The following is an 18,826-nucleotide window of genomic DNA, read 5'->3' on the forward strand; positions in this document are numbered from 1 at the left end:
AGAGAGAGAGCAAAGTAGGGAAGGGGCAGAGAGAGAAGGAGACACAGATCCAAAGCAGGCTTCAGGCTCTGAGCTGTCAGCACAGGGCCCGATGTGGGGCTTGAACCCACGAACTGCATGATCATGACCTGAGCCAAAGTCGGACGCTTAACCAACTGAGCCACCCAGGTGCCCCTAGTTTCAATTTTTATTAAAAATATTTTCTTTATTTTTTCTACTATATTTTTTACTTTTTGTAAATTTTTCAAATTCTATTTTAGTTCCATCATTTCATTTTATTCTATTTCATTGTATTCGTTTTCTCAAATTTTCAAACGTTTTCTTTCTTTTTTCTTTTTTCTCTAATCTATCAAGCTCCTTTCAATAGCCAGACCAAAACACACCTAGAATCTAGGATCATTTATTTGATTTTGTATGTGTGTGTTGTTTTTAATTTTTTAATTTTAATTTTTTTTTACCTTATCAATTCCTTTTCTCCTTCAAAATGACGAAACAAAGGAATTCACCCCAAAAGAAAGAGCAAGAAGAAATGACAGCCAGGGACTTAATCAACATAGCAAGATGTCTGAACCAGAATTTAGAATCATGACAGCAATGATATTAGTTGGGGTCAAAAATAGATTAGAATCCCTCTCTGTGGAGATAAAAGAAGTAAAAACTAGTCAGGACAAAATAAAAAATGTTATAACTGAGATGCAATCCCGAATAGATGCCACGGCAGCAAGGATGGATGAGGCAGAGCAGCGAATCAGTGATACAGAGGACAAACTTATGGAGAATAATGACCGCCCCCCCACCCCAAAAATAAGAGGGAGACTAAGGCAAAAGAGCACGATTTAAGAATTACAGAACTCAGTGACTCATTAAAAAGGAACCATATCAGAATCATAGGGGTCCCAGAAGATGAAGAGAGAGAAAAAGGGGTAGAAGGGTTATGTGAGCAAATCATAGCAGAAAAGTTGTCTAACCTGGGAAAAGATACAGACATCAAAATCCAGGAAGCACAGAAAACTCCCATAAGATTCAACAAAAACCAACCATCAACAGGGCATATCATAGTCAAATTTACAAAATACTCAGGCAAGGAAAGAATCATGAAAGCAGCAAGGGAAAAAAGTCCTTAACCTACAAGGGAAGACAGATCAGGTTTGCAGCAGACCTATCCACAGATACATGGCAGGCCAGAAAGGAGTGGCAGGATATATTCAATGTGCTGAATCAGAAAAATATGCATCCAAGAATTCTTTATCTAGCAAGCCTGTCATTAAAAATAGAAGGAGGGGCGCCTGGGTGGCGCAGCCGGTTAAACGTCTGACTTCAGCCAGGTCACGATCTCGCGGTCCGTGAGTTCGAGCCCCGCGTCGGGCTCTGGGCTGATGGCTCAGAGCCTGGAGCCTGTTTCCGATTCTGTGTCCCCCTCTCTCTCTGCCCCTCCCCCATTCATGCTCTGTCTCTCTCTGTCCCAAAAATAAATAAACGTTGAAAAAAAAATTAAAAAAAAAAATAGAAGGAGACATATGGGGCGCCTGGGTGGCTCAGTTGTTTGAGCGTCTGACTTCAGCCCAGGTCATGGTCTTGCAGTGAGTTTGAGCCCCATGTCAGGCTCTGTGCTGACAGCTCAGAGTCTGTAACCTGCTCCAGATTCTGTGTCTCCCTCTCTCTGCCTCTCCCCTGCTCATGCTCTGTCCCTCTCTCTGTCTCTCTCTCAGAAATAAATAAACATTAAAAAAAATTTTTTTTAAATAGGAGAAATTAAAAGTTTCCAAGACAAACAAAAATTAAAGGAGTCTGTTACTACTAAACCAGCCCTGCAAGAAATTTTAAGGGGGACTCTCTGAAGGGAGAAAAGACAAAAAAAAAAAAAAAAAGGCCAAAAGCAACAAAGACTAGAAGGGACCAGAGAACACCACCAGAAACTCCAACTCTACAAGAAACATAATGACAATAAACTCATATCTTTCAGTACTCACTCTAAACGTTAATGGACTAAATGCTCCAATCAAAAGATATAGGGTAACAGAATGGATAAGAAAACAAGGTCCATCTATATGCTGTTTATAAGAGACCCACTTTAGACCTAAAGACACCTTCAGATTGAAAGTAAGGGGATGGAAAACCATCTATCATGCTAATGGTCGACAAAAGAAAGCCAGAGTAGCCATACTTAGACAGTCTAGACTTCAAAATAAAGAATGTAACAAGAGATGAAGAAGGCATTATATTGTAATTAAGGAGACCTAACAATTGTAAACATTTATGCTCCAAATGTGAAAGCCCCAAAATATATAAATCAATTAATCACAAACATAAAGAAACTCACTGAAAATAATACCATAGTAGTAGGGGACTTCAACACCCCACTTACAACAATGGACAGATCATCTAAACAGAAAATCAACAAGAAAACAATGGCTTTGGATGACACACTGGACCAGATGGACTTAACAGATATATTCAGAACATTTCATCCTAAAGCAGCAGAATATACATTCTTCTCCAGTGTACATGGAATGTTCTCTAGAACAGATCACATACTAGGACACAAATCAGCCCTCAACAAGTACAAAAAGATCTAGATCATACCATGCATATTTTTCAGACCAAGCTATGAAACTCAAAATCAACCAAAAGAAAAACATTTGGAAAGGTAGCAAATACTTGGAGACCAAAGAACATCCAACTAAAGAATGAATGGGCTAACCAAGAATTTAAAGAGGAAATTAAAAAGTACATGGAAGCCAATGAAAATGATACCACCACAACCCCAAACCTCTGGGACGCAGCAAAGGCGGTCATAAGATGAACATATATAGCAATCCAGGTCTTCCTAAAGAAGGAAGAAAGATCTCAGATACACAACCTAATCTTACACCTTAAAGAACTGGAAAAAGAACAGCAAATAAAACCCCAAACCAGGTGAAGACAGGAAATAATAAAGATTGGAGCAAAAATCAATGCTATTGAAACAAACAAACAAAAAAACCCAACAACAACAACAACAAAAAAAACAAAACAAAAACAGTAAAACAGATCAATGAAACCAGAAGCTGGATCTTTGAAAGAATTAACAAAATTGATAAACCACTAGCCAGTTTGATCAAAATAAATAAAATCTAGAATGAAAGAGGAGAGATCACAACCAACACAACAGAAATAAAAACAACAATAAGAGAATATTATGAGCAATTATACATCAATAAAATGGGCAATCTGGAAGAAATTGACAAATTCCTAGAGACATATACATTACCAAAACTGAAACAGGAAGAACTAGAAAATTCTAACAGACCCAAAACCAGTAAAGAAATTGAATTAGTAGTAAAAAAAATCTCCCCCAAAACAAGAGTCCAGGACCAGATGGCTTTTCAGGGGAATTCTACCAAATATTTAAGGAAGAGTTAACACCTATTCTCTTGAAGCTGTTCCAAAAAAAAAAAGAAATGGAAGGAAAACTTCCAAACTCTTCCTATGAAGCCAGCATTACCTTGATTCCAAAACCAGACAAAGACCCCACTAAAAGCAGAACTATAGACCAATTTCCCTGATGAACATGGATACAAAAATCCTCAACAAGATATTAGCCAACCAGATCCAACAATACATTAAAAAAATTATTCACCATGGCCAAGTGGGATTTATACCTGGGATGCATGGCTGGTTGAATATCTGCAAAACAATCGTTGTGATTCATCACATCAATAAAAGAAAGGACAAGAACCACATGATCCTCTCAATAGATGCAGAGAAAGCATTTGACAAAATACAGCATCCTTTCTTAATAAAAACCCTCAAGAAAGTAGGGATAGAAGGAGCATACCTTGAGATCATAAAAGCCTATGTGAAAGACCCACTGCTAATATCCTCAATGGGAAGAAACTGAGAGCCTTCCCCCTAAGGTCAGGGACAAGACAGGGATGTCCACTCTTGCCATTGTTATTCAACATAGTATTGGAAGTCTTGGCCTCAGCAGTCACACAACACAAAGAAATAAAAGGCACCCAAATTGGCCAGGAGGAGGACAGACTTTCACTCTTCACAGATGACATGACACTCTATATGGAAAACCCAAAAGATTCCACCAAAAAACTTCTAGAACTGATTCATGAATTCAGCCAAGTGGCAGGATATAAAATCAATGCACAGAAATCGGTTTCCAATAGCCAAATTATGGAAAGAGCCTAAATGTCCATCAACTGATGAATGGATAAAGAAATTGTGGTTTATATACACTATGGAATACTACGTGGCAATGAGAAAAAATGAAATATGGCCTTTTGTAGCAACGTGGATGGAACTGGAGAGTGTGATGCTAAGTGAAATAAGCCATACAGAGAAAGACAGATACCATATGGTTTCACTCTTACGTGGATCCTGAGAAACTCAACAGGAACCCATGGGGGAGGGGAAGGAAGAAAAAAAAAAAAGAGGTTAGAGTGGGAGAGAGCCAAAGCATAAGAGACTGTTGAGAACTGAGAGCAAACTGAGGGTTGATGGGGGGTGGGAGGGAGGAGAGGGTGGGTGATGGGTATTGAGGAGGGCACCTTTTGGGATGAGCACTGGGTGTTGTATGGAAACCAATTTGACAATAAATTTCATATATAAAAAAAAAAAAAGAAAGAAAAGAAATCGGTTGCATTCCTATACACCAACAATGAAGCAACACAAAGAGAAATCAAGGAATAGATCCCATTGACAATTGCACCAAAAACCATAAAATACCTAGGAATAACTCTAATCAAAGAGGTGGAAAATCTATACACTGAAAACTATAGAAAACTTATGAAAGAAATGAAGAAGACACACCAAAAATGGAAAAACATTCCATGCTCCTGAATGGAAAGAACAAATATTGTTAAAATGTGAGTACTACCCAAAGCAACCTACATATTCAATGCAATACTATCAAAATAACACCAGCATTCTTCACAGAGCTAGAACAAACAATCCTAAAATTTGTATGGAACCGGAAAAGACCCCAAATAGCCAAAGCAATCTTGAAAAAGAAAACCAAAGCTGGAGGCATCACAATCCCAGACTTCAAGCTGCATTACAAAGTTGTAATCATCAAGACAGCATGCTACTGGCACAAAAGCAGATACTCAGATCAATGGAACAGAATAGAGAACCCAGAAACGGACCCAGAAATGTATGGCCAACTAATCTTTGACAAAGCAGGAAGGAGTATCCAATGGAATAAAGACAGTCTCTTCAGCAAGTGGTGCTGGGAAAACTGGACAGCGACATGCAGAAAAATGAACCTGGACCACTTTCTTACACCATACACAAAAATAAACTCAAAATGGATGAAAGACCTAAACGTAAGACAGGAAGCCATCAAAATCCTCGAGAAGAAAGCAGGCAAAAACCTCTCTGACCTCTGCCACAGCACCTTCTTACTCAACACGTCTCCAGAGGCAAGGGAAACAGAAGCAAAAACGAACTACTGGGACCTCATCAAAATAAAAAGCGTCTGCACAGCGAAGGAAACAATCAGCAAAACTAAAAGGCAACCGACAGAATGGGAGAAGATATTTGCAAATGACATATCAGATAAAGGGTTAGTATCCAAAATCTACAAAGAACTTATCAAACTCAACACCCAAAAAAGAAATAATCCAGTGAAGAAATGTGCAAAAGACATGAATAGACATTTCTCCAAAGAAGACATCCAGATGGCCAACCGACACATGAGAAAATGCTCAACATCCTCATCATCAGGGAAATACAAATCAAAACCGCAATGAGATACCACCTCACACCTGTCATAATGGTTAGCATTAACAACTCAGGCAACAACAAATGTTGGCAAGGAAGCGGAGGAAGCGGAGAAAGAAGAACCCTTTTTGCCCTGCTGGGAGGAATGCAAACTGGTGCAGCCACTCTGGAAAATAGTATGGAGGTTCCTCAAAAAATTAAAAATACAACTACCCTATGACCCAGCAATGGCACTACTAGGTATTTATCCATGGGATACAGGGACACATTCACCCCCATGTTTATAGCAGCATTATCGACAATAGCCAAAGTATGGAAAGAGCCCAAATGTTCATCGGTGGATAAACAGGTAAAGAAGATATGGCATATACATACAATGGAGTATTACTCGGCAATCAAAAAGAACGAAATCTTGCCATTTGCAACTACGTGGATGGAACTGGAGGGTATGATGCTAAGCAAAATTAGAGAAAGACAAATATGCGACTTCACTCATATGAGGACTTTAATGTACAAAACAGATGAACATAAAGGGAAGCAAAAATAATATAAAAACGGAGGGGGACGAAAACATAAGAGACTCTTAAATATGGAGAGCAAACAGAGGGTTGCTGGAGGGTTGTGGGAGGGGGGATGGGCTATGTGGGTAAGGGGCATTATGGAATCTACTCCTGAAATCTGCGTTGCACTGTATGCTAACTAACTTGGATGTAAATTTGAAAAATAAAGTAAATAAAATTTTTTTAAAAAGGCATGATGCTCACAGTGGAGATCTGGGTCTGTCATCCCCCAAGAGTTTCTCCACTGGATGGGAAGAAATAATCTATGTGACTGGCAAAAACTCAGCCATGAAAGAGAGCTAATGCTACCTCCCATACCTGGGACCAGCTTTCCCCTGCTCGCGTCCAGGCTCTCATGGGCTGAATAGCACATTCCTTGAAGAAAACACTTTGTTGTCTGAATTTCTAGGGCGGAACCCTCACCTTATGCCTTCTCTTCTCAGCCAGTCTCCTTGTTAGCAGATTAGGCGAGCTGCCAAGATGCCATTCCATCAGGCAGGGTGCTGGCCACCACGAACATGCTCTGCGCGTGCGTCCACTCACCCATCAACCGTCCTTGACCTCTATCCGTCTATCTTTTCCTTTGCTCCAAAACAAGGATGCAAAGTCTTCTTTAATTCAGAAATTTACTTTCATTTCCTAATTTTTAAGCGCATACACTCTCCAGAATATCTTTCTTCCCTGCTTCCTCTCTCATTTGTTTCTCTTTTTTCTTCCCTTTTATCTTGCAAATCCCACAGAGAAAGGCAGACGATTGAAAAGGGAGGCTTAGGCAGAGCAGAGGAAAACAATTCTAGCTGCAAGGGCCCAAGGAGCCTGGGAGGTCAGCTGACCTTTCCTCGAGGGCCAGCCGGGCGCCCATCTTGCCTCATTCCTGTTCCGTGTGGATCTAATTGCTTCATTGTCTATCTTTGAGCTTCTCTAAGCCATAATATCTTCTGTTACCTTTTCTCCGTTTGTTATTGTTTTGTTTATTCGTTTTGTTTGTGACCTAAAATCCTAAAGGAACAAATTCCTGATTAAAAAAAAAAAAAAGCAGGGGCGCCTGGGTGGCGCAGTCGGTTAAGCGGCCGACTTCAGCCAGGTCACGATCTCGCGGTCCGTGAGTTCGAGCCCCGCGTCGGGCTCTGGGCTGATGGCTCAGAGCCTGGAGCCTGTTTCCGATTCTGTGTCTCCCTCTCTCTCTGCCCCTCCCCCGTTCATGCTCTGTCTCTCTCTGTCCCAAAAATAAATAAACGTTGAAAAAAAAAATTAAAAAAAAAAAAAGCAATTCAAGACACTTTTAGATAACTTGTGGCAAAAGCGTCAGGGGCTCTTGACTGAAGCAGGAAGCATGTGTCCCTGGGGTGAGGGTTGAAGGAAACGTACAGGGCACCACCCCAGGCACAAGCACCTGCTTGCTCTCAGTTTGGAAGTCTGTTCCACTTCTGTGTCCAGCACAATCCGGCCCCATTTCACATTTTGTTTTACTCTTACCTGCTGAGGGCAGGTGCAAACACACACCTGTTCCCGGCCCCCCTCCCCCCCCCATGTAACATATTTGGAATCCAATTTTAGAGAAAGCATCGCCATTTTCGCTTTACTTACCAGTGGCTCGTTTTGTTAGTTTTTAACTAAAAAGAGCTGTTTTTCGCCACTAGCAGACAACATATGAGATATTTCTTTTCTGTCAGTTAAGCAAATAGCTATTTATGGGAGTTCAAAACAGATTATAAATGTGTCTGTCTGTTACAGTTGTCTGACAGTCCCCATGTGAAACACTGGGTAAAAACATCTGTTCATCAGAGGTGGGAACTGAGATGAAAAGGTACAGAGCCTAGGATCCAGGGGGACAAGGTGGAGGGGGGGGGACGTGGGGAGGGAGGGAAGGCGAGGGACGAGAAGGGAAACAGTCTGGCTAATGAAACGTCATTCACATCAGGGGACAAGCTCCACCCCCTCCCTCGTGGGTCTCGGGGACTGGCCGTTGGATGGAGCGTCGTCTACACAGCGCTTCGGCCTCGAAGCCTCTGCAGGATCCCCGCGCGGACGGCACGGTTTCCTTCGCTCTAGGGGTAATAACCTCTTCCAAGAACTTTTTTATTCAAGCCAAAACGCAGCAAATCGGAGGTCACCGATTTTTCTCCGAGAAAACGATGCTTCTCTGTAAGGCACCGTCTGCCTATTTTGAGTGTTCGGAAGAGGGGAAGGCGGAGAGGAGGCGGCTGGGCGGGGAGGCTCGGGAGGGGCTGTGTCGTGACGTTTCGACGCAGAGAAGGGGCAGGCCTCCCCGTGTCCCCAGCCGCGGCCCCCTCGGGTCTCTCGAGGGGGATGTGTGACTTCGCGGCGCTGCTCCCCTGGGCGCGCACACGGGGCGCTGGGGCAAGGCGCTCGGAAGGGCTGGATGGGGGGGGGGGGGGCCCGGAGACACAAAGGGAGATCCAGGCGCCGCGGCTGGGGCTCCCCCCCTCCCCCGGGGCAGGGGGTCCCTGCGGCCCACCGCCTCTCTGAAGGTCATCAGGGACGGATCCCAGTGGACACACGCACCCCCATCACATCAGCAGACAGAATGGTTTCCGTGGCAACGCCTGGACAGAGCGATGCCTGCGTTGGGCATTAATTTAAAATATTTTCCCCAGCCTCCTTGGAGTCGGTTCTGTGAAACACAAGTGCTCCAAGGCGTCCCAATCTGCGGCGTCCTTTGAAATTCTATCCCGTGTGTGCTGGAGCTGAGCCAATTAACAGGAAGAGAATTGGGTGGATTGCAGAGAAGCTGGCAAGACTGTGTTTACCAATTAGTTTTTTTTATGATGCAAATGTCGCGCCGCATGCGGCAGGAATAAAAGCTAGCTATGCTGAATATGAAACTGTTAATTGCATTTTCGGAGACACAGCTACAAGGTGAAACTAATCATACAAATGATAACCGAGTCTCACCACCTACAGAGCTCGGCTATTGCACCTCCACTAATCTGTGTTAAAACAGCCCCATTCGCCTTTGCAGGAAAGGAAAACACAGCATTTGGTACATAACCTCCCGTTTTAAAGAGAAAAAGTGTGTATATGTGGGAAGCAATATAAAGGATGATTTCCACTTAAATCAGATTAATAATGTTAACAAACACTATGGCAAAGGGCAGGATGATGCTTCTTGGTGCTTCTTTGCTTTAAAATTATACAAGAATGTGTTTGCAAATGAACACCGGCACATTCTGAAAACTAACTCAGAACAAGTGAGCTCCTTGAAGAAAAGGGTCGTGATAATTATGGACAGTTGATTTTCGCAACCAGGGCACATCAAACAGAGGCCATCTTCTGGTCGAGGGAGACCAGACATGTCCTAGGAGTCTCATTTACTTAGTGCCCAGGTGACTAGGAGGGGCACGGGGTGAGGACCTCTGTGGGGTGGGGGCGCACTGGGTCCAGGCCACCCAGGGCCTCGGTCTCATTGCTGCGCTGAAGGAAATACAGGAGCTGCCCGCTAACTCTGTACGTGAAGCGTCCAAGTCTGGGCCCACAGAAGCAGTTCTGGAAGGGGTGTGGTCACATCTGGGGTCAGGTTTGGTTTTAAAACGCCCCTTTAAGAGCTTATGTTCTTTTTCCCATTTCTGTATTAACTGCTCCAATTCTGCTTAAGTTCAAGTCAAAATGCACAGACAGTAATCAAGAAACCAACCAGCAGCGAAGAAGAGTGGGTGAGAGCAGCGACCCGTCCGTCCCTCAGTCAGGCCCGCATCCTTGTGGGAGCCCTAACTGGGGGCTTCCGTCGGAGGTGACGGGCGGACGAATAACCAGGCTTTGGGGACCCTCCCAGAGCACACAGCCATACCAAGTCATTGCCATGCACGTCGTGCACGTATTACGATCCGTCAATGGTGCCTCAATAAATGTGTCTCCTACCTCACACTTCAGCTTACTCGGCTATTTAAGACACTGGTTAAAAAGAGAACATCGGGCCACACCTGTGGAGCACACCCTGGTGTGCGTGGGTCTCCAGTGGCTTCTGGGGGAGACGTTCACTACACTGCTTGACCCTCCTGACCCCTGAGCTGCAGACACCCAGTGGGGCTGTGTCCCTCAGACCTTCCCCATCCGTCCCCACACCCTCTTTTTCTTCCAGAATTAGTGGGCTTGGTGGAGGACAGGTGTCTGCCCGTGACTGAGGCCCGCACTGGAGATGCAGTCAGCAGCCAAGGGGCTGGGATGGGACCCACGACCACTGTGGAGGTGAATCAGCGTGGCGTGGCGACTTCTTACGTGGCTGATGAGGTTCCCAAGCCCTGCCTGGCCAGCGTCCTGAGGATTATGGGAGAAGCAGACACTCGAAGGGGATTAGGAGTGGAGACAGGCATGGGAGGAGGGGAGGGCGACTGTACGCACGCCAAGTCCAAGAGGAGGCCGCCGAGGACTGAGGGTGAGTAGGCTCACTCTCAACACACAATTACCCTCCTTCCCCACCCTTGACCTCACTTCCTGCTGCGTCTTGGGGTGCGGGTGGCCATCGGTCTCGTTCTCCCCCTACCCCTCCGCTGAGCCCAACTTCACATGGAAGGCTTTTCCTCCATTGACATCTGGTCAATCAGCTCCTTTCTCTCATGGTAATTAAATTCGCTCTGCAAACCTAAAATAATTCTCTCCTTGGGATTGCCACACTGAAAATTCTTGGCGGTGGTCACCTCTTTGCTAAGGCAAATGCACTTAGCTCATTTACACTTTTCCTGGCAAAAAAAAAAAAAAAATCCTCCAGCTTCTTAACTATTTCTGTGCTTTTCTCTAAATTTCCTCCAATTTGTTGACACCCTTTGGCTTCTCAGGTTTTAAATGCTTGTATTTACTTTGTCAGAACACAGCAGGTGTTAGGATAGAGCTGGATGGGATCCATGCCACAGTAATCACAACAGAAAACAAGTTTAAACAAACACCTTCAATGAAAACAGCAAGTAAGAAGGGAATTAAAGAGAGAAAGAAACTGAGATCATCACTAGTGGACAAGACGAGAAACCTAACCAACGATGTTGGTCAAAACCAAGTACGTACATTAAAGAAAGAGAACGTTAGGAAATGCTTGCGGGAAACCGGAGGACATATACTTGAAACTGATAGAGAAGGCAGGCTCCCCACCCCTACCGCAGTTCCTCGGTGGTGGGTCTTCGGAGGTTTTAAGTTAACACACACTCATTACACCGTTGTAGGTTCTGAACTCAAACCCTGGTCCTTAGAAGTCATTTAAAGTTCCATATTCTTGCTTCCCAAGGTGGTGGCTAATTTTTCATGTGAACTGTCAAAGGAACTGGGGTAGCCTTCGCTATTCAACTTGGTCACTGCGGCATGAAAATGGAGGCAAAATGTGCATGAGAGAGAACTATGTTGTAATCAGGGCTGAAAATAAAAGGGCATTTCCAGATAAATCACAATGTCATGTGAATAAGAAATAATTTTTTAAGATAAGTATATTCTATGCATACCCTGCCATTTGTCTGAAATTTAACTTAATTGGCGTCCTGTATTTTAATTTGCTAAATCTGGTGTCATGGGCTGAATCGTGCCCCCTGCCAACCCAAAATTCAAACGCTGAAGCCCTACACTCCGACATACCGGAACGTGACTGTATTTGGATATACGGTCTCTGCAGAGGCGATTACGGTAAAATGAGGCGCTCAGAGTGGGCCCTGATCCAATACGACTGGTGTCCTCGTGAGCCGAGGAGACGTGGACACACAGAGAAAAGACCACGTGAGAACAGAGAAGAGGGAGGCCCACACACCAAGGAGAGTGGCCTCAGGACAAGCCAGTGCTGACAACGCTGTGATTTTGGACGCCCGGCCTTCAGAGTTGTGAGAAAACAAGCTGCTCTTGGTTGGTCCACCCAGTCTGGCATTCTGTTACCGCAGCCCTGGCAAACGGGTATTTCTGGTACCCTTATTTCCCATAAAACTTCATTTACGAGAGCGGGTGGCTGGTTCATGGGCCAGAATCTGCCAACCTGTGTTTTGAAGACGGTGTTGAAGCCCACGTGAGGTGATCTCGCCAGGTCCCCTGGAGGGGCCGGGGAGGCCGGGGAGGCCGGGAGGCCGGGGAGGCCGGGGAGGCCGGGGGTCTGTGCCCCCTGCCCTGGGCTGCGCGCCACAACGCACGGCAGCCCCGCGGGGCGGACGGGTCCCGGGAAGCCCGGAGAAGCACCGGCAGGCCCTGCGAGGGGAGTGTGCTCTGGCACAAACGCGTGTGACGTGACGGCGGGAGCTCCCTCTCGCCCTGTGCTCACTCCACGGGTGGCGGCGCGCTTCCCGTGCCGCCCCGAACCCTGCCGTCCTCACGGCACACCTCCTGTGCAAAGGCCTCTGTGGTGGGCCCCCTTAGGTGGGCGTGGCGTGAACCCAAGAAGCCCTCTCCCCTTCGTCCCATCGGCCCCCGAGGGCTTCAGTGAGTGGAGGGAGATGAAGCCCGCCTGCGAGGATCACCGAGGATTGGCACCCACGCCATCTGGCTTAAACGACCATCACGGTTCAGATTTGCTTCCTGAGCACGCCCGGGGCAGGGATACTTACAAAAACGGGAAGAAAAAGTAGACCCACGGCCTGGACCTCAGGAGTGGTCTGGATGTTTGAAAGCCTGACCCAGAGCTTTAGGTAGAAGGAGGCGAGGCCTTGGGGGGCGATTAGGTCATGAGGGTCGGGCTTCCTAAATGGGGCTGGTGCCCTTACGAGGAAGACCCCAGAGTGCCCTCTCCTGCCAGGTGAGGACACCGTGCCCCAGAAGGGGACCCTCGCCAGACCACGCTGCACCCCGTTCTCGAGCGTCCGGCCTCGGGAACACGAGCCTGTGCCAATAAGCCACCCATCTGTGGGGCCGTGACAGCAACCGAGTGGCCTGAGACGGAGCCTCGGTCCTCACAAGCAGGGTTCCCACCCCCGGACTGTCCAACGTCTTTGCCACCGCAGGGAGCGGATCAGAGGAGCCCACGGGCGGGAGTCTGGGCCCCCTCCGCCCCCCGGCATCCCCCACCTGTGGCGGACACAGCCTCTTTACCCGGCATCGACGGAAAGTTACCGAGGGCCCCCTCCCCTAATAAGTGAGAAATACGGCACAAACCACACTGTGATCAACTGAGGTCCGTCTGCCAAAGCAACGGCTGTTTTCTTGTGCCTCGTTATTGATGAACAGATTTTAAATATGCTCATCGCCGTGGAAAACTGTGCCCTGGTTCCTGAGGGCAGTTCTGACTCCCGTGTCCACGCCCGTGGCCCAGGCTGCTTGCAGATGCCTCGGAAGATCTCCTCTTCTCCTTTGGATGTGTGCATTTTTTTTTTTTTTTTTTTTTTAGTAACTAGCATTTCTTTTTACATTTCTCTTAAATTGTTGTACTTTGAGATAACCCAGGTAGAGCCTTTCAAGCGCACAGGCCCTGTCTATCCCCCTGCTCACACACTGAGGACAGCAGAGTGGCTCTCTTCTCCGGGGTGCACCCCACTGCCCTGGATCCGCACCAATGGATCGGAGCATTTCCCAGGCTGGGGGTGAGCGCAGGCCTCCTCAGAGCTGGCGCTCAGGGGGATGTGCGTTCTCAGCATGAGCCTGTCTCGGAACGCTCGGCTCCCCAACCTCCACTCGCCACCGTCTTCCCCAAGTCACTCCTGGCACTCCCACACGCGTGTACACAGGCGCACACACACGCACCCAGCAAGGCAGCTGGCGCTTCGTATCTGGCAGATGTAACCCACAGCTCCAAACAGAACAGCTGAACGCTCGCGCCCAGTGGCATCTTCCGCTCCCCTTGGAGGAAAAGGGCCCTTCTCGTCTTTGCCAAAGCGCCCAAGTGCGCTCCCGGAAAGCCGGGCGGTGACGGGGCGCAGAACGCCTGCCGCCACTTGGCACTGACAGACCCGCGGAGCCTGGTCGGGGGGCCCGACTCGATCCGACTGGTCAGTCCGGGCAAACGACCGGTCAGTTCGTTCTAAGAAGCAGATCAATGAAAGGGACAGCTGACTACACGGAGCAGCCCGCCCGGCTGAGACACCCCATCGGCTCCGTGGTTTAAAGGTTTCTGGTGAAACATACGCCTCTGACGCTCTTTAGTTGCCGAAAGATTGCCAGTGGCCCTTGAAAAGGCCGTGAGGACAGGACTCGGACCAGCGTCCGAGCAGCACGCAGACACGCCCTGCAGGCTGCTTCCTGCGCACCAGCATCTGCGAGCCAGGCCAGATGTGCCTCTTCAGGCGGATGGCAGGAAGACGCCCCGGGGAGCGCCTGCCTGCGCCCTAGGGAGCACCCGCCTGCACCCCAGGGAGTGCCTGCCTGTGAAGCAGAGGCTAAGGAGACTGTGACAAGTGGGTAACAGGAGGGCAGATGTCCTCAGGACCACAAGGGGGATGAGACCTCTTGCAGGGTCGAGGGCTGAGGGGCCCCAGGGACCGATGCTCAGCGACCTGGCCGCTCTCTGCACGTTCACCCGGGTGGCTTTCCACCGCCTCCTTCATTCCTGCCGCTGCACTGAGACAAACGTTACAGAGTAGTTGCTCAATAAACAACACATGTTACCTACCAACAGAACGGGAACAGAGCAAGAACACAAAGCATTAGTGGGGTTTGGGCACCACAGGGCACCCGCTTGCTCTGCTGGTGGCCGTGCGGCTTTGTGGCTGTCCCATGAGACTACACGTCCTCCTCCCAGACAGTCGGGGCGACAGGGTGTGCAGTGCCATGCCCCCCAGGGATGCAGTTCAGGGCCCTGCGTCTGCGGGCAGGAGGAAAGACGCACCCAGCCCTGGGTGGGGAGGGCGACCTCTGCGTGCAACAGGGGTCCGGCAGTTGGCAGCCCAGAGGAGAAAGCCGCAGTTCCAGAAGAGGCAGAGGCGCCCCACCCACCCCGCACTGAGAGGCTGGCAGCCTGGCAGGTGGTGACTGGACCGGTGTGCAGAACAGCAGCGCAACCGGCCACACCCTCACCTGCCCCCTTATCTGACACCTGCCCGAAGAATATTTTTAATATTTAAGAAACGCAGGCAAAGATCCTTAAGGTACAATATGCTTGGATTGGCTCTTGTTCTCAACCCTCCCTTGAGAGAGTGCACCAGTCGCTTATTCCCCCGCAGACCTCGAGGCCGCTAGTCCCCCGCGGCCACCGCACTGGGAGATGGTGTCGGACTTTCAGACACCGAACCGCGCAGCCTGCAGACCCGCGTGTCCAGTCCAGCTGCAAGAACACAACTTACACAGCAAGTGTGGGCATCAAATAACCTCGCTTACGCTGAAGCGCACACACACTCAGAGCCATCGGGAGGACAACGGCCTGTGTGTCTGTGTCCCCTACTCAGATGACCAGGGCAACAGCAGCAAGTAAGATTCAGAGGCAGAAATGTAAAACACCGAACGAAAACTGAAGCGCTCAGAAAAGGCTTCGCGGTGTGGAGCGGGGGCTCTGTTCGGCACCTGACACACAGATCGGGGGGGCCAGGCCACACAGACTAGCGGCCCGGGCCAGGCAGTGCAGAGGGGCCGTAGCTTCTTTCGACTGTCCGGGTCTCATTTTTGCCTTCAGTCCCCTTTGTGACAGAGGTAGCGGTTGTTACTGACAGTTAGCATGGTCTTCAGAGGCAGTTGCATTCGGAAGGGAGCAGCCCTCTCTGAGCCCTGCTCGGCCGCTGCGTGAACGCAGCTGTTTCTATACGCCAAGCACAGTGCACGCTGGGGTCTGTCGTGGCGGCATCGACAGCGATTTAGAGGAACCAGAGGGCTCGGGAGGGGGCAAGAAGCTTCGCAGGCTCTCACATGCTTCTGTGCTATTTAGACATCATGGTTTTATCCGGAGCAGCGCCTATTTAGGGAAAGTTACAGAATCCGTATCCCTGCTAATGATATATTTCCCCAAATACTAATTTGTAAGTAAAACGCGAGGGATTTTGGAATTCATACGTCCGCAAATTAAGGGAAAGTGGCCTGGTCTGGTGAACGTCTGCTTTGAAGCCTGATATCTGACAGGAAGCCAACGGAGGAGGGTGAGCTGGTGAGTAGACGGGTGGGGCTGGGACTCCCCTCAGACCCGGGCAGGACAGGCTCCCCAGACAGCTCCTGTGGGACTGAGCTGCCGTGGCCCCTGATTAAATGCCAAGACCCTCCGACAGCTTAGTATTGACGAAAATCCCTTCCTCACTCTTTTACTAAAAACTACAAACATAAACTTAGGTTCCCTTATGTTCACAGTTCTTACTCTGCCATGAGCTAAAACAAATCTACAGTAAAGACAACACCAAGAGCCTGCTTACTGTGAGCAGGTGTACGAGGATTGCAGGCCTGAAGAGGCAGCGAAATCACAAGTCACAGGGAGGATCACTGCCTGTTCTGTTCTTAACACCTGCCCTTACGTGGGCTGTCGGATGCTGTTGCCCACGGAACGCCCACCGGCTCAGACATGCAGCATGCTGGGATGAAGGTCGTGTCACGTGTACATCTCGTAGACTGTGTCCCAGGTTTCCGCACAAAGGGGCCCAACTGTCTTGTCTTCCAGCGGGGCCTGTGCCACATGTAAGGAGCACCAGAAACCATGTGCATGGGGGGCGGGACTGGATGGCTGCCACCACCAAGCCCCACATCCGTGAGTGCGGGCCACGTTACGACATGTGACAAACGGCCCCGGCGACGGCCACGGTCGTTACGCTTACGCTGATCCTTTTGACTTTCTGACCCAATTGGCCGTGGAAACCAACTATCTTTACCCTCAAATATTCCCTGTGTCCGTCTGTCCACGGCTCCAGTTCCAGCACTCGTTCAGGCTCGTATCTGTGCCCCCCGGGGTCACTGGCCTCCTGCTATGGGTCTCCTGCCTGGCTTCTCCTTTTCTAGCCCCACCCTTCCCTTCTTCGCCCCCAAGACACCACAGAAGGGCCTCTGAAAATGGAATGCTCGTGGCGCTTCCCGGCACAGAACCTGCCGGTCGCTCCGTCTGCTCACCGGGTCACACAAACCTCACAGACATGGGGCACGAGGCGGGCGTGAGCAGGCCCCTCCCCACACGTGTGCTTCCTGCAGAAGTCACCCCCAAAGGCCCGTCCCAGCTCCTCGGCGCCTGGAGCACACGGGACCCCCCTCTGACCCAACCCCCTCTCCTCTGTTGAGACCTTCCTCTGCACCCCCTCCCGGAAGGGCAGTCCTAATATTGTCCCCGGGGCCCCACTGCAGCTGCGTTAACGTGGCTGCTCGGCCTTCTCCACCCATTTATCTAGTTAGCTTCCCTGTCCGGCTTCCGCCATGTGACGTCTGTGTCTTTAGCACTTAGCTTGCGGGACCCACACTTAGGGGTTATGCTTTCAGGAGGGGCGATGTGGGTGAGGTGGTCTGCCGTCCGTGGGCGCTCGTGCTTTCTCTCTCCACCGCCCCTCAACCAGACTTGCCCAGGTCCCGGGTCCCCGAACAGGCAGTCTTCTGCCCCAACCACACCAAGGCGACGGAAGCAGGCCCTGGGAGGAAAACTCGTAGCTGGCGACCAGGACAGCTAATTACCGGGGGCCAGCAGCTGCCCCGTGGCTGCCACAGTGCCACGGGACTGATCTGGGGTCACCAGACCCCATCTGAACTGCTCCTGGTCAGCCCTAGGGAGCCACACCACACTGCAGAGAAATGTGAGCATCTCGGAGTAGAAGGAACCTGAGAAGCCCGTTCATCAACTGACTCCACTTCAAAATAAGGAAGAGCAGGGGCGTCTGCGGGCTCAGTCTGTTCAGCATCCAACTCTTGGTCTCAGCTCAGGTCCTGATCACAGGTTCATGAGTTCAAGCCCCGCATTGGGCTCCATGCTGAGTGTGGAGTGTAGAGCCTACTTAAAAATAATAATGGAGGGTAACTCTATTAAAATGAAATTATGGGGCACTATTTCAACAAATAAAAGATAAAAGGCCACATGTTCATTAAACCTCAGCAGGACTGGGCGGGGGGTGTGTAAATGTGGAAGGTCTCTGAGGATTTATGTGGCTGCCTCCACCCTGTCCCGCCTCCACCCCAGTGCCAGGACACCTGGGGTTTCCCGGGACATGACACGAGAGCTGTCAGCCTTGCTTAAATTCTGAGTTTCAGAGGTGAGGAACAGGTTCAGAAACTTTAACAAGAACTTTGGGACAGCTACAATGAGAACACACAGCCTCCCTCATCACCGTCTGGTGACTTCCTACCTGGCTAAGATCTCTCACATTGTCCCCCTTGTGGTTAGCCCCACGTTGCCACAGGTGTTTTGGTTACTCCCTAAAGCTTTCTGGTAAGTCAACCAGACACATTTTTTAAAAATAGTATTTTGAAACCAAGGTTCTGAAGTGCGTTTCTCCAAAAAAGCAGATGATGCTGTTATTGTGAAATACATCATAAGTGACTGCAGCCCACAATACAATAACCATAATTTCATTATTACACAGGAAATAAATCCTACATCAAGATAACCACCTAGGATGTCCTACCTCATCACCCAGGATGTCCTAACCACCTGGAATGTCCTAACCACCAGGGATGTCCTAACCACCAGGGATGTCCTAAACCACCAGGGATGTCCTAACCACCAGGGATGTCCTAACCACGAGGGATGTCCTAACCAC

General features: G+C 49.0%; 1 protein-coding gene and 1 long non-coding RNA gene across 2 annotated transcripts in view; one reads left to right on the forward strand and one right to left on the reverse strand.

Moving 5' to 3' along the window:
* Window positions 1-18,826, reverse strand: part of PTPRN2 (protein tyrosine phosphatase receptor type N2) — a 748,038-nt gene that overhangs the window by 367,530 nt on the left and 361,682 nt on the right. The gene's annotated exons all lie outside the window — the stretch shown is intronic.
* LOC121022987 (uncharacterized) lies at window positions 8,112-9,114 on the forward strand. Its single transcript, XR_005787209.1, has 2 exons — window positions 8,112-8,329; window positions 8,894-9,114. It is a non-coding gene; the product is annotated as an uncharacterized LOC121022987 (long non-coding RNA).

This window comes from Herpailurus yagouaroundi, unplaced genomic scaffold (genome assembly GCF_014898765.1).
Source record: "Herpailurus yagouaroundi ecotype Mexico unplaced genomic scaffold, PumYag 483, whole genome shotgun sequence".
Taxonomy (NCBI): Eukaryota; Metazoa; Chordata; class Mammalia; order Carnivora; family Felidae; genus Herpailurus; species Herpailurus yagouaroundi.